The following is a 7,549-nucleotide window of genomic DNA, read 5'->3' on the forward strand; positions in this document are numbered from 1 at the left end:
TCATGTCAAATAGACCGTTAATATTTAAATCTATTTAAACCAAAACTAGTTGTGATATTCAAATTTATAAACAAAAACATAGATATCATACTTTCTCATTAATTTAAAAGTGTTGACAAATCATAAATAATTAAATTTATAGATCTAAATGAGCATTTGATTCCCTTTTACTTGATTTTCTAAATAACATTTTCTATAAACTAATGGGGGTGTTTGGGATTCCTTTTTTACTTCTGACTTATCAAAAGTCCTTCTCAAAAGTGAGAAGTTAGAATTTCTAACTTCTCAATTTCTCCTTTTTGAAGCCAATTCAGGGGGTGTTTGGGATTCCTTATTTACTTCTGACTTATCAAAAGTCCTTCTCAAAAGTGAGAAGTTACAATTTATAACTTCTCAATTTCTCCTTTTTAAAGCTAATTTAATCCATAAAAGTCCTTTTGAGAAGGTGTTTGGGATTCCTTTTAATCCTAAAAGTCCTTCTCATAGGATGTTTGACATACCTTCTAACTTCTAAGAACTTAATAAGACAAAAGTAGCTCTAAAATAAGTTAATCCAAACACCCACTCAAGCTCTAAAAGTCCTTCTCAGCAGATGTTTGGGATTCCTTTTGTAAAGTAGCGTTCGTTTCATGGAATGGAATGGAATGGAATTGGGAAGCTTTTCTTTGTAAAATTGATCTTGGTTTGGGGAGGGAGGAATTTGAAATCCAATGAATTTCTTTAATCAATGAAATTTGTGACTATTTCAACATTCCATTCCATTCCTTCATTAGAGTGAAGGATTTCTAAAGAATGTTGAAATAGTCACAAATTTCATTAGAGTGAAGGATTTCAAATTCCTCCCTCCCCAACCAAGATCAATTTTACAAAGAAAAACTTTCTAATTCCATTCCATTCCATGAAACGAACGCTAAAAGTCCTTCTCATGGGATGTTTGGGATTCCTTTTAGCTTCTGAGAAGTTAATAAGTCAAAAGGATCTCCAAAATAAGTTAATCCAAACACCGCCAATATCTAAAGTTCGAACTTCCCTCTTCATCCTCTACTGAAATTTCATCTTCCCTCTACTTGAAAATTTCATATTCCCGCTTGTTTACAATTACATCCCCAAAACTCCCCCTCCCCAAATCCATCTCCTTCCCAACCGCATATTTCCCCTCAAGCTTAATCAATCGAAGTCGTGGTCTGCCATCACAACACCACCACTTCTTGGTGGTTATGGTGTTGGTCAAAATTTGTATTAGAAATAAATAGATCTGCAAGCTTACATACTTGTTACCAGTGGTCATCGGAACCCTAGCCGCCAATTCCGTAGGTGGCTGGTAGGTCTTCAAACACCACAACCACCAGAACCCGAGGGTATGTTATCTTATGAATCTTATGTTAGCGTTTGTTCATTTTTGTTTTGAATCTTCTACTTCGAATTCGTTGAATATATGAACAGATTATAATAGTTGAGTTTGACTTTCTTTTACAGTCTTACAACATGCCTTTGTTTCCCAAGCCTTTGGTTCTTACTTCTTCAACGATTTTAATAGTTCAAAACTCAAAATCACAATCCAATCACAGGTATATATATACTTGTATATTTTTTACTTTGTTTGTAATGTGTCAGATTTACATAATTTTTCTTATCAGATTGCTACAAAATGTTAGGTTGTTAATACACATTTTCTTATCAGATTGCTACAAAATGTTAGATGTTTTTCATTGATTGATGTCGTGATTGTATACTCGGGTACTTCACAGAACCATGAATTTTCTATTAGTTTTAATTCATCTCAGTTTTGTAACAGTTGTTTTCGTCTTCTGATCTAACTTTAGCTAATAAGGTATGCGGTTAATATCTAATGTGTTGATTTTTTCTGTTGAATTGGTAAGCGTTTTCTTTTGTGAATTCATATTTTCATTCTATGTATGTTGAAAACTTGAAATTGTCAAGTGGCTTGATGGCGCGAGCCAAGCACCTCTAGGCTCGAGCTTGAGTAACAGTTAGCGAGTCGATCTCGAGTAGCTCGGTTTGTATACACCCCTGGTTATGAATTTTGTGTTAAGTATTTGGTATAGTTAGTTCAGCAAATTTGTTATGATTTTGCAATATATATAGAGGTGTCAAAATGGGGTGGGTAGTAAGTCAAAATATGTGCTTTTATAATAAGTTAAAACGAATTTGGTTGGGATGATTTGCTCCCGATGACACTTGTTTGTCCATTTTTACAAGTAACTCAAGGATTAAATGCTATTACAAACTTTGTGTTCCTAAATTAGTAAGTTAAAAACACTTTTAGAAGAATTTAAGAGAAGGATTATTCGGTGGTCATTGTAAGGTGTAGAGATCGGTCCAAACTTATGTTTGATATTGTATGCACCCTTACAAACATGCAATATGATATTTTTCATGCTACCATCACATCTGATATCCCCTATGCAACACAGGTATGGTATGCATGTCGTTTGCTAACTTCTTGTTTAGTCATTGTTTCAAAAGATTTACTCAAATCAATGATGGATTGATTATAACAAGACTAAACCTAGGATTTGGAGCTATATCATGATATGTTTATGAGCTTTAGAGGCCTGTGAGTTATGGACATATTTGACTAATCTTACATAATAAACTATATCATGATAGTTTATTTCCATCAGGTCGTACCTTTAATGGTGAACAAAACAATGAGCTCTTAGCAGATTGGAATAAAGAGTTTCCAGGTTTTATTTGTTGTCTTTTTACTGATTTTAAAACTTTAAGATAATCTTTTCATGTGTTCTTTTATCCGTATAGTATAATGGTAAAATAGCTTAAAAGTGCCAATATTTTATTTCACTGCAGTCTTTGTTAGATGGTTGCATATCAATGTCCTAAACTTCTAACTCTACTTAATATTTTTTTAATTCATTTGTTTTTATTTATTAATTAGTTGTTTTGAACGTGCAGCTTATATTAAGAGGGCTGGCATGAAATATGGGAACAAACATTTTGTTATAGACAAGAGCAGGTGTGATACCTACAAGGCTAAAAGCAGTTTCATCCATTGAATTATGCCAACACAAATTCCCTTCTAACTAACCTTGGTGTGGAAGGCAAGCAGCTATTAGCGGTATAGATTTTTTTAAACTGAAAGTGTTTTACTTTACTTTTTATATTTTTTCACCCACCTGTAACTCATGTATAAAGTCACGTAAATGATGAAATCTTTACAAGGTAAATGCATAAAATCAGTTGAAAACTTTCCAAAGATAGAATTCTATGATTATTTTGTTCAAAGATTTGACTTTTTTTATTTTGTAAAAGTGTTTTTTATCAGCCAACATAATCAATTCCGAGCACTCTCGGGGCACTCACTTGACCAAACGGAGTACTCCGAGATTAACCTGAGTCCACCACCAATTCCGTGGAAAACCCGGTAACCCACCTTCTCGTAGGCATGACGGTGAAATCACCGGTAAACTCGTTTTGCTCAAGGATCGAACCCAGGTCTGGGTCTCCTATCATTGCCCACCAGTGTCTCACTCTGCACCAAGTGGGAGTTGAACCTTATCTCACAAGAGAAATGCAAGCCTTCATCGGCTATTCTGTAAAAGTATTTTTTTTGTAATTATAATCAATTCAGTTAACTATTTAAATAAATGTTTTTTAAAATACACAATAATTGTTTTTTTTGGGACAACTCAAGTTGGCCTGACAAGTTTTGGTCATACTAAAAATGTAAAAGGACTTGTTACACAACTCTTCTGACGTGGCTCAACAAGATTTGATTTTTCCTCATATTAATGCAGGTAGGTTCATGCTGTACATGGTTACTTGAGAAGCCTGGGTTGGTTTGTTGCTAACATGTGCCTTGCTGAGGGAAATTGCTTCAAAGAAAATAAAAAAAAGTTTTACCACAAGGTGTCACATTTGGTCTTGGTTGGGGAAGAGTAGAGGAATACTCGGCTGCAGATATGGATGGTATTTGCGAAGATTGGTTGACTTATACGGCTACCTTTGTTAAGTGGACCATATTTAGGTGTTGAAGAATGTATTGACAAACAATTTTTTTTTTGTTAACGTTAACATATTTGTAATATACTTGACATGTGATTATGTAATTGGTTGTTTTGGTATATATATGTGTATTTGTTTTATGAAATAGATTTATTGTTTTTTGAAATTATATATGTATCCAAGGTAAATTAGTAATTTTATAAAAAAAAGCATTTTTTAACCAATTAAAAGCATGACACGCGTAAACGAATGTCATACGTATGTGTCATAAAAACTTATCATGAACGTGTGTCATTAAAAACTGTTATAAAATGAGTGTCATGAATGTGTGTCATTAAAATGTGTCATAAAATGAGTGTCATGAATGCATGTCATTAAATGCGTGTCATAAAAACATGACACACAAATGTATGTCATGTTAATTTTATGACTCCTCAATCAACGACTCGCATTTGCGTGTCATAATTACCGTTTTATGACGCACAATGTGCGTCAAAAAATGAGTATTTTCTAGTAGTGAATGTTCAGACTGTATTGGTTTGATTCGTCACGATAAATAACAAAAAAACCTGAATTATATTTGCCTTGTTTGATTTTGTATAAAATTTTGACCAAAACATAAAAATAAAAAATGCATGTCCCAACATATATTATTATAATAACGAAAAGAAGAAATAGTGTTATTTTATACAAAAAAAAAAAAAACCGAAGTGGTGAGACAGTTTTGATAACATGTACGTTAATATTTCAATCAGTTATACATTACTAGGTAGTACTTACAAGTCTGTTTTGAGAAAATTAATATCGACCCATAGATAAAATAAAAACGTCACAATAGAAAATATCGTATCTTAAAAGTTATAAGAGAAAAACATACTATGTTCAAAAGTAATTAATATAATAAAATAATTATAAAAAGTAAAAAAAAAATTCACCGTTGATCACCCACACTAAGATCGGAGGGTGTGGAGGGCGCCACCCCTGCCACATCACCTTCGGTAACGCCACCCCTCCGCCACCATCCATACCCTTCATTTTAACAGGGGCGCCATCGTTCCAGCGCCACCATGGTAACGAGGGAGAAGAAGATGTTCAACTGGGGTCCACATCAATTAATCCAATAAACTTTTTTTTTAATTTTGTTTAAATAGGGGACTCCATCCTACACCCTGCAAGTTAAAGGAGGCGTGATAAAGCCCCCTGGCTAACGTAGATCCTATGTGACGTTGACGTGTCCTGATAAAGCCCCTAGGGGTTCCATCCCACACCCTCCAACCTAACCATCGACCTAGCATTTTATCTTTGCATTCCCGTGTGTAAAGTCATGTCTTAAAGAAAACAACTCTCTCCCTTCTCTCAGAAGTATTATCGATGACCAAGGCTGGCTGAGTCTTCTATGAGCCCCAAAGTGAAGTTTAAAATTGGGGCATTTAAAAAATATATTTTTAACACATGGAAATATCTTACACATATTTTGTATATGATTTCTAAAATGCACAAAATCACATGTATTAAAGTTGGAGTAAGTTTATTGAAAAAAAAAAACAATATACTGATTATTTGATCTTCTTGTCAAGACTGAAACCTTAATGAACTAAAACCCTAATCCATATGTTCAAATCCAATTTGTACAAAAGAAACATATCAAAGATAGATGACGGAAATTATTTTTATAAAATTTTTTAATACGTTAACAAGGCCAAACTTGCATTAACCAAATTATACATTATACATTATACATATTAATACAAATCTTTCATCAATAGTAATCTGTATTTTTTTAATACTATTAGCATGCCTTCTTTGAGTTCTTCATTAGGACTCCTCAAATATGAGGATATACTAAAATGTAAAAAGGTAATTGTAAATTGGGTTACTTTAATATATATTTTTTAATAGCATGGCCTTAAGGGTGGACGGGGAGAACCACCGGCTAGGGTCTAATATTTCAAATGACACGTTATTTAAAAAAAATTCGATAGGTATATGTAAAAAAATTATATTAATAGGGTATAACCATACAAACGCCAACATAGGCCCACTTACAAAACTATTTTTATAGTTTAGATTAGTTATTAGTCCATTGGCATTAGGTTTACACCTTTAGTGAGCCCAATACCCAAATTCGTTAAAGCCTAAGGACACAATTTTTCAAGCTCGAACAGATACACGAATTCTAAGGACATGCCCTGTTTATTAGTATTAACTTAGGTTTTTTAAGTTTTTCATTTGGACCTCTGAAGTTTTAGAGGAATGAGGGTGTACTCAAATGTAAAAAAAATATGTAGTCCCTTTCTTTTTGTGACATTTACACAAATAGCTTCTTATGTTTTTTCATGACTTTTATATTTGTTTCCCTACTTTTTGAAGCTTTTACAAAAATGGACCATTTTGTTTTTGCACTGATCATACAAATCCTTAACTTTTGAAAAATGTAGTTTTAACCCGTACGCTATTACTCCATTTTACAACCCGCTAAACTTATGAAATTTGCAATTTTTACCACCCATCAACTTTACCTTCCCATTTCAACTACGTTTCGTCGTAAATTTAGTTTCGAATCGAATTGGGTCAAATATAATATGTTCTCATTCGACGGTATAAATTCGAGCCACTCTACGTTTCGACCCCGTTGCAACGCGCCAAGGGTAAAATTCAACCCTTGATTATGCTTTTTTTACGTTTCATATGTATGAGTCGGGTCACATGTAAATATGTTATGATTGCACAGTATAAATTCGATTATTTTACAGTTTGATCTAACCGCAATGCTACTGAGTTAAGTAGAATATGTCAAAACACACGTTTACATATGGTTAACACATCACATAACGTTTGGACTAATTCGTTAGGTGTTTCCAATGTACCAGCGCCGCAACGCTCGCGGGTTTAATTGTTATTATATTTTTTCTACGTTTTAATTATTTTATTATATTAATTAAACATATTTTGTTTTTCTATTATAACTTTTATCAAAACCATATTTTATAAATTTTTTGAGTATGTAGTTACAACGTGTCTACTTTTTATCTACATTTAGTATTCTTTTTATAAATCGACGCCGTTTATCCTATTTTAATAATATAAGTAATGCCTTATAAAATTTAGAAAATAGCGTTGCGACATGCTTATTTTTATTTATATTTCAATATAAGTTTTGTTTGAATTGAACCAATAAAATATAAGTGATTTTTTTTTTGTTTTTATTGTGACGAAATGAACCAATACCGTATGCACAACTTCGGTAGCTATATAGAGTATATTTTATAAATTGTAAGCTATAGCGAGTGTTGGTACCATATCCCTATCATGACTAACTAAACTGACACCGTCTTAGCAACATCAATGCCCCGTTGATTTCGACCGAACAACGTTGGTACTGTATCGTTATTATTGGAACCACTATTCGTTTTTATGGTTTTCAAGCATTGTAAAACACGTGTCAACATCATTTTGGTCATATCATTACTTTTATTATTTTGTTGTATCTTTTAGTTACTATACCGAGTGCTGAAACCATACCGATCTTGTCATAAATCGAACCGATACTAACCGTAGACCCGCT

General features: G+C 32.9%; 1 long non-coding RNA gene across 1 annotated transcript; it reads left to right on the forward strand.

Annotated features, from left to right (window-relative positions):
• Window positions 1-998: 998 nt before the first annotated feature.
• Window positions 999-4,105, forward strand: LOC110930462. The gene is made up of 4 exons (XR_002587843.2): window positions 999-1,358; window positions 1,477-1,568; window positions 2,935-3,097; window positions 3,777-4,105. It is a non-coding gene; the product is annotated as an uncharacterized LOC110930462 (long non-coding RNA).
• Window positions 4,106-7,549: the final 3,444 nt, after the last annotated feature.

This window comes from Helianthus annuus, chromosome 3, assembly GCF_002127325.2.
Source record: "Helianthus annuus cultivar XRQ/B chromosome 3, HanXRQr2.0-SUNRISE, whole genome shotgun sequence".
Taxonomy (NCBI): Eukaryota; Viridiplantae; Streptophyta; class Magnoliopsida; order Asterales; family Asteraceae; genus Helianthus; species Helianthus annuus.